The 7,668-nt window shown below is 39.7% G+C and overlaps 1 protein-coding gene across 2 annotated transcripts in view; it reads right to left on the minus strand.

Moving 5' to 3' along the window:
• The window catches only part of LOC139477440 (probable peptidylglycine alpha-hydroxylating monooxygenase 1), a 33,862-nt gene extending 30,992 nt beyond the window's left edge, over positions 1-2,870 (minus strand). For both annotated transcript variants that reach the window (XM_071260017.1, XM_071260016.1), the window contains exon 1: positions 2,678-2,870. The gene's annotated coding sequence lies outside the window, so the exon portion shown is untranslated. The remainder of the gene's footprint in view (positions 1-2,677) is intronic.
• Between the last annotated feature and the right edge of the window lie 4,798 nt (positions 2,871-7,668).

Raw genomic sequence — 7,668 nt, forward strand, 5'->3', positions numbered from 1 at the left:
ATGTGCACAGCACTATAGTGGCAAAAGTGTTTTTTCACGTGCAACTGGTCATGTGGCCATAATACCGAACGTGTTTTCAGCCATACTTGTTAGCAGTCATTAACAAAAAAAAGAAAAATACAAGAAAACAAAAGTCTTTACGGCCATTTGTCATGCCACGCCTTTCAAATGTTCAACGTGAACGTGCCATCGGCATGTTGCAGACGGGAACTTCCGTAGCTGAAGTCGCAAAGACGATGGGTTGTAGTCGACGGACTGTTTGTGATGCTCTTGGCAGAAGTCTGCGCACTCTCCAGAACCAAACACAGAATTTGCAAGATCTTGGCACCATTTTGCAGCAACAATGGCGTCGTCTTCCCAATCATGTGTTCACAAGCATCACAAGGTCCATGCGGAGGCATTGTGTGGCAGTTGTCAACGCACATGGTGGCCAAACACGCTACTGAACTTGTGTGCCATCATATTCTCGTGCTTGGGACTTATGATTTAAACTGTTGATGTTATAACCGAATACCGTAGGTGCTTGGAACAAATTATGGTTACCACCGTTAATTAAAATCCTTCTTTGGACATTAATGATTAAAAATTGCCTTCTCTGATACATTTGTCCGTTTTATATCACATATGGGATTACTGTTAAAAATGTGAAGTTTTTAATTTGTTTTATATATATATGAGTGTGCACAGTTTTTTTTGTGTGGCGAGTAGATGATAATTTCACGCTGAAGGCAATACAGTTGTTGGGCCTCTGGTAACATAATTCATGATAATGTTCTTAATGTTGGGTGGAGTTGTTCGTGACATTTATTGGTTTCAAATAACTGTAACAGTATGTCAGTCAGAGATAACGTTTGCAGAGACTTGGTGTCATGGTGATGTTACATTGCTTCTTACTTGTACGTCGTTAGGTAGATGAACACTCCCGTGCTGCCACTTCTAACTTAAAATGTAGATATGCTGGATGGATTTTTTATATGTGTTTGCAAAAACACTACATTTTGCTGTGGCATTAAGGAATGATGGTATTACGTGTAACATCTTACAAATACGTGGATGTGACTTTTTCCTGGACACACTACCAATACAGCATTGCAAGCTACGCTAACACGGCACTGTGTATTAAAACCTCTTGGGAAACCTGAACCCATTCCATACCAACCATTATTAAAGGTTTGGATTGCTAAAGTCGACCCTATATTCTTTTATTGCGCTGAAGTACGGGGACTTAATTCTTGTAAAGTACTGCAATATGTTTGCATGCTTGCAAGCAAGCGATGGTTGGGTATAAAACAAGCCCGGAGTTGTGGGGTGGAATGTGGCAGGTTATATATTATTGTGAAAAGGTATGTATACAATATTGGTGTTAACACCTTTCCTGACTAAAACCCGTACAACATGGCGTACCTGTCAACACCTGATGGAGCTGGGTGTTCAACATTCGGTCTAGGATGCGATGGAAAGCGATTGGATTTTCCCGAATTCGTATTACGCGACAAATTAGCCTCTTTACCGGGCCATTCACCAATTAATAGTTCTCAAATGTAATTTTACGTATAAGATATTGTTTTGATTATCACATCGTAACACCACGTACAGCCAATATAAGTTTATGTTAAAGTATGCCGTCATGATGAGGTTATATTCAGCCAGGTTTGTTGAAGAGTAGCGGTGATATGCTTACAATATATACACTTCAGATTACATAGACTACAGAATGTGTGTAAAATGTCTAAAAAAACGTTTCAATGTATATCATGCGAGGAAGGAAAACAATAGAAGCAATGCGAGGATAACAGTGTACTGAAAATATCGCCCCAAAAGTCTGTAAGACTGTTCCAGCATGTTTGAAAGAAATGACATTTTCAAACTAAACTGTTTGTACAGTAACGTCACGTGGGGTGGGGCTGGTCGGGTTGTGGAAATCTGTCCTATACCATCTTGAGGTTATATTTTAAGTTGTACATTTAAATGCCTATAGACTGGGACCTTCTTTCTTTATTTTACATTTCAGTAAAATTGCAGTGTATTTTAAGTCTTTGGGGTTATAATGGAATACTAACAAAAAACGTGGAGTGACTATACCCCGACAGCCCCCAACACACACGATGACAAGGTCTTTTCACTTAATTAACTGTGAAATCAAAATTTTAAAAAGTTTCAATTGACATAATCTTGAACTGAATAATAACAATATCACTTGTCTTATTCAGGAACATATTAAGTAAACTTAAACTAGGAAATCGAAATAATGACAAGAACAATCAACTAACGTATTGTTTTGATTTGACATCATTATAAATGCCTTTTATTCGGTAACACGTCAGGCGAAAGTAAACTAGGAAATCGAAATTATGACATCATCATAAAAAAAACCCTATCCTTATCAGGCACATTTTTGTGCAGAATGAACGTCTATGTCAGTGACTACCCCTTATGGAAACAGTCAACTGACAGTGTCAATATAGCAACAGACGTCAGAAAAGATCCCATATGGTGGCAACATCGACTCTATCGCCCTCTGTCCCAGCCCTCGTACACAGCTAGGGTCATCAGCCACTATGTGGTGGTCATCTTCTCATAATACACAGAGTCAATTCAATAACATGAGTTAGGAAATCAACACAAACAACCTCACCACCATTGTATTATTTAGCACATAGATTTGCCATACACTCACCTGTCTTTTGGAAGTGACTTGCAACTGATTGGCCTAGATAATAATCCGCGATAAAGGTAATCTCCTGACTTTAACTGACAAACAGATGTTTCCAACACAACACGAGATTATATAGTCCCAGCTACGTGCAGGTTAGCGTGCTTCGTCCACTGTGTCACAGTCGTACAACCCCAGGGTTCCGCCCTATGAAGGAAGAGCCACACGGAATTAATGAATATTTGACGCAACCCGTTGCTCTGGCAACGACCAATCGGAGATGACGCCTCTCTAAACTTGTCAATGAAAAATCGATGCAATCTCTCCTGGTTGTCTTGAAGTCTACTAGTATAACAACCAAGTGGTTCCTGGGTTTATGATTCGGGGAGGAGGATAAAAGAGCGGGCAAATTGTTAAACGTTCGGTTATCTGGGTGTCCTACACTGTAAGGGTTTATTAAACAATTGTGTGCGATGACAGGTGTGATGTGAGGTTAATCAGTCGACTCAGAACATCCCCGTATCGATCTGAGCCAGCATGCACTGAGTATTGTCGTTGTTCATAGAGTGTGCTCGCCAACATGCCTTGTCCGCTCAGGCTGACTTTAATACACCCAACTTTCTCATGACATTTATTTGATAACTCTAGCAAATGTATATTCTTATATTCAGAGTTCATTTTCATAAGATACACACGTCATTTAATTAACATCTGTGTAGATAGTGAGATAAGATTTCCTGCAGACAGAACAAATCGATCGTTAATCGTACTTGTTGATGTTTACATACATAAAAAAAGTCGTGTTTGAAAGGTGCTTTGAGCGACAATGAGAATTTACAAAATCAAAGTTTATATAACGAATGTGTCTTAAGCTAATTGTATTATCATTTTTTTAAAAAGATTTTTAAATCGTATCCTATGTTAAAAACAACGTGGTTTAGGTGACTGGTATAAGTATTTGGGTTATATATGTCTGCAAGGCATTAGACCTGATTTGAGATGGTTGCCTTAGATACAGTTCAATTTCCCTTTGATGAATGATTTGTTAAATGTCACCGGGTAAATAAATATTTCCATATTCTCTGTGATTCTAATATTGCAGGGTTCACATAACTGCCTACAAGCCTCACTAGGGTGAAGCCACTGAAGGGTGGAAGGAGTACTATAGGGTAATACATCGTCGGTAATTTAATATATCTGATTACGGGAGTCAATAGTTATCTGACTAACGGGCAGTATGTCACGCCGGCAGTCGCAGATATACAGTCAAGTCTTGTTTATCCGACAATCGGCTTTATCCGACACAAATGATGGGAACCGATTAAATCAGTGCTGTTTAGACCCGTTAATCCGACAGTCTCGCACTCCGACTCCGACACACCTAATTTGCAAGGATTTGCTGAAATCACTCATTAATCAGTCTCGTTAATCCGACACGGTGACCATCATACTCCATGGTCATCTGCCCGCGGGTACAGACCCGCGTTTTGATGCGATTTTGTATGTGGTAGAACATCTGTGACGACTACCGTAATTTGCATTTGCCTGCTGTGTTAATTACACACAACTTGGTAATCCGGACGGTATTACTGTTACTAAGCTACGAGCTAAGGGGAATTACGGTTTATCTATCCCGAATTATATGGGCAAGTTCCGATCCGTGGCTTAGGGGCGATGGGGTAGTCAAGTGGTTAAGCATTCGCTCGCCACAAGAAGACCCGGTATCGAATCCCGTATGAATACACAGTACGGAGCCTGTATTTTTGGTGTCCCCCGGCGTGATAAAGCTGGCGTATTGTTTAAACGTGGAAAAAAACACACTCACTAACACTGTGTGTTCTCGGCAGTGTGGGATCAGGGAATTGTTCAATGTTTTACAGTCACAAGGTGATTAGCATCCTATGGAACAGGTACCAACAAACCCAACATGTTGACGATCGACCCCGTTCGGGCGTCCCATGTCAACGTCAAGAGCGCAACCGAGATCAACGAAATTGAGCTCAAACGGCGAATAAATTGCTGCAAACTTCCATCAGGCTACTGGAGGGCGAGTTACATGCAGCTCATCTCCATGCTCGACGGCCACGTTTTGCCACCCCTTACAAATCGTCATATTGCCAACAGACGTCAATTGTGTACACAATGTCGAAACTGAGGTAATCGTAGATGTTCACATGTCATTTTTTTTAGATGACTTTTGATCATTTTGCACTTCCTTGAGAGGCTTGGTCGTGTCTTGCGACGTCGAAATTGACGTCAAGCCAATGTCAACCTCAGACCTCATGACAGATTTGGCAGTGGATCGGTTGTGGAGCCACTATGGCTGCACGAACCTCATTCCATTTGCGCAAGGAAGGGTCACTGGACAATACTATCGGCACAACACACTGACACCCTTTGTGAGTCGACGTTTTGTCTTTCAGGACAACGCGCGTGGTGACAGATGCATGCAGAAACGGGCAAATTCTTAAGGAAATAATCGCTCCAAATTCCAAAAGTGGATCAAACCATATTTATCAAACGCAAATATTCTTTAATCAGGAAAACAAAAAAATAGTAGTGTCCATTAATGGAGACGTTGCAAGTCCGAATTTCCAGCGACCACCAAGAGGCCACAACACACAGGAACACACACCGCCCGTAAGTGGCAGGTAAACCCTGCCAAACATAATATAGAAAAGTCTCTACTGATGGCAAACAATATTATTTAGTGTCAAGAACAGTAGATAATCGACTTTCTCATGACACAGGCCCTGCAGTCAATCATTGCTCTGTTGGTTGACTGCACAATAAGGAGACATTTCTCTGAAGGTGAAACTTCAGACAGAGCAACTGGGTGGCTAATCTTTGCGACCGTGATTATTACTTGCAAACAGAAATTCAAGAGATCTTAAACAACAGTAGAATAAACAGTTTCAGTCCACTAGTCCTTATAATGATAACATATAGCAAAACCCTTAAAAAATGACAAATTTCTACTTGTCCTTATACCTAAACTATGGGGCAGTTTGGCAAGGACTACAGGACTACAGGACTAGTGCCAATTTTTAACACTGTTAAACATAGTGGACATATCATGGGTCAAAGTAAAATGTTATTTTGCCCATGATCATGATCTGTCCGGTGAAGATGTGTTAGAATTGGTCTTCAGCATTCCATGCTCGTCATAAGAGGCGAGTAAGGGGATTGGGTGGTCAGACTTGTTGACTTGGTTGATGCATGTCATCGTATCCCAATTGCGAAGATCAATGCTCAGGACACCAATCACTTGATAGTCTGGTCCAGACTCGATTATTTACAGACCACTGTCATATAGCTGGAATATTGATGAGTGCAGTGTTAAAAAACAAACAAAGAAACTTTTTTACAAAAATGTTAAAATAGTTATCTCTTTTAATCTTTACCTGTTTCAAATTCTGTAGAATGCCTGTCACAGCTCATGTACAAGTCATGGTTACAATGATTACTTGCCAACCCACTGCTGCTGGGAACCTGCTGTGCCTTGTAACTTACTTCACACAGTCACACCATGATGATCACACCATGATGGTCACAGCAGATTTACCCAGCTTCACTTTATCAACACTCCCAGCTTTACTTACAGGGATTCATGTGCAAGTGCACGAAGATCTGCCAATTGTTCAATGGAGGCTTGGTGGTGTAAGAAGTATATTTCTTTCTGTTTACATTACCTACACAATATATATGAATATTATTAATATACATGCAGTAGTTGTCAATTGTTGGTGCATGACATATCTACAGACAGAATATTTTGTACATGGTCATAACCTCGTACAAATAGTATAAATTAGACGTGTTTGCACATACTTGCAAACATAGAAGCTGGCGCTATTACTGTCATTTCCTCAAAGCTTCAAGTTCAACTTTAAGTACCACCATGTACTTTCAGTCCAAAAATACATTACTTCAAAACCATGTCTAATGTTCCAACAATTACCAATGATGATTGATTGATTGTTGTTTAACGCTGCTCTCAGCCATATTCCAGCTATATGATGGGGGTCTATAAATAATCGAGTTTGGACCAGACAATCCAGTAATTGATAACATGAGCATCGATCCACGCAATTGGGATTGATGACATGCACCAACCAAGTCAGCGAGCCTGACCACCCGATCCGGTTTGTCGCCTCTTACGACAAGCATAATCGCCTTTTATGGCAAGCATGGCTTGCTGAAGACCTATTATTCCCCGGATCTTAACAGGTTCAACAATTACCAAAGCAAGTAACTGGCAATGATTAAATGATTAAATGTTTTACAATAACCACAAAGATAACCTTGGCCTTTGTTAGACACAGCAAAAAACATTAGATGTTTAAAGATTTGTAAAGAGATATAACCAAGCCTCAGATAAGGACATAACTATGTTTACAGAAAGCTGAATGCTGACTTTAAAGTTTGGCTAATCTTGACCAAAACCTATTTACAGCAGTGACCAATCCTAGAGAAGGTATTACCAAGTTTAATAATAAAGTTTCATGTTTTTCTATCGATTGAATTTGACATTTTCATGACATGTGCCAAAATAATTCTCCAGAGCCATTTGGAAGAAGTCACTGAAAGAATCTCTAATGTCAATGTCTGTGTGTAAAAGTCATTATGAAAACCACTGCTGGAAATGGTCAAATTCCAACAAAAACTTAAAGCTGTCCTTTCATGGGGCTGTTTATTATCAGTTGTTAACCATTACAATGATGTCACGCTATTGTTATTGCCATTAATTCTGAGCCAAGAATTCACTGGCCATTTTGTGAATGCATATTTAACAAGTGAAACTGATGCTACTAGACCTCATTATGCAAAATTATAGTGAAATTATGTTTCAACCATAGCTTGGATGAAAGTCAGGGAAGTCACTGAAATATGACGATTCCGGAAGTGGATACAACACGTCCCTTCTCCTGACATCTCAATTACTAAATACAACAGCAGAAACTAATGTTAACGAAAATACACTTTTATTTTCATTAATACAAGATAAATATATA

Source organism: Haliotis cracherodii, unplaced genomic scaffold (assembly GCF_022045235.1).
Source record: "Haliotis cracherodii isolate W230 unplaced genomic scaffold, xgHalCrac1.p SCAF_1, whole genome shotgun sequence".
NCBI lineage: Eukaryota > Metazoa > Mollusca > Gastropoda > Lepetellida > Haliotidae > Haliotis > Haliotis cracherodii.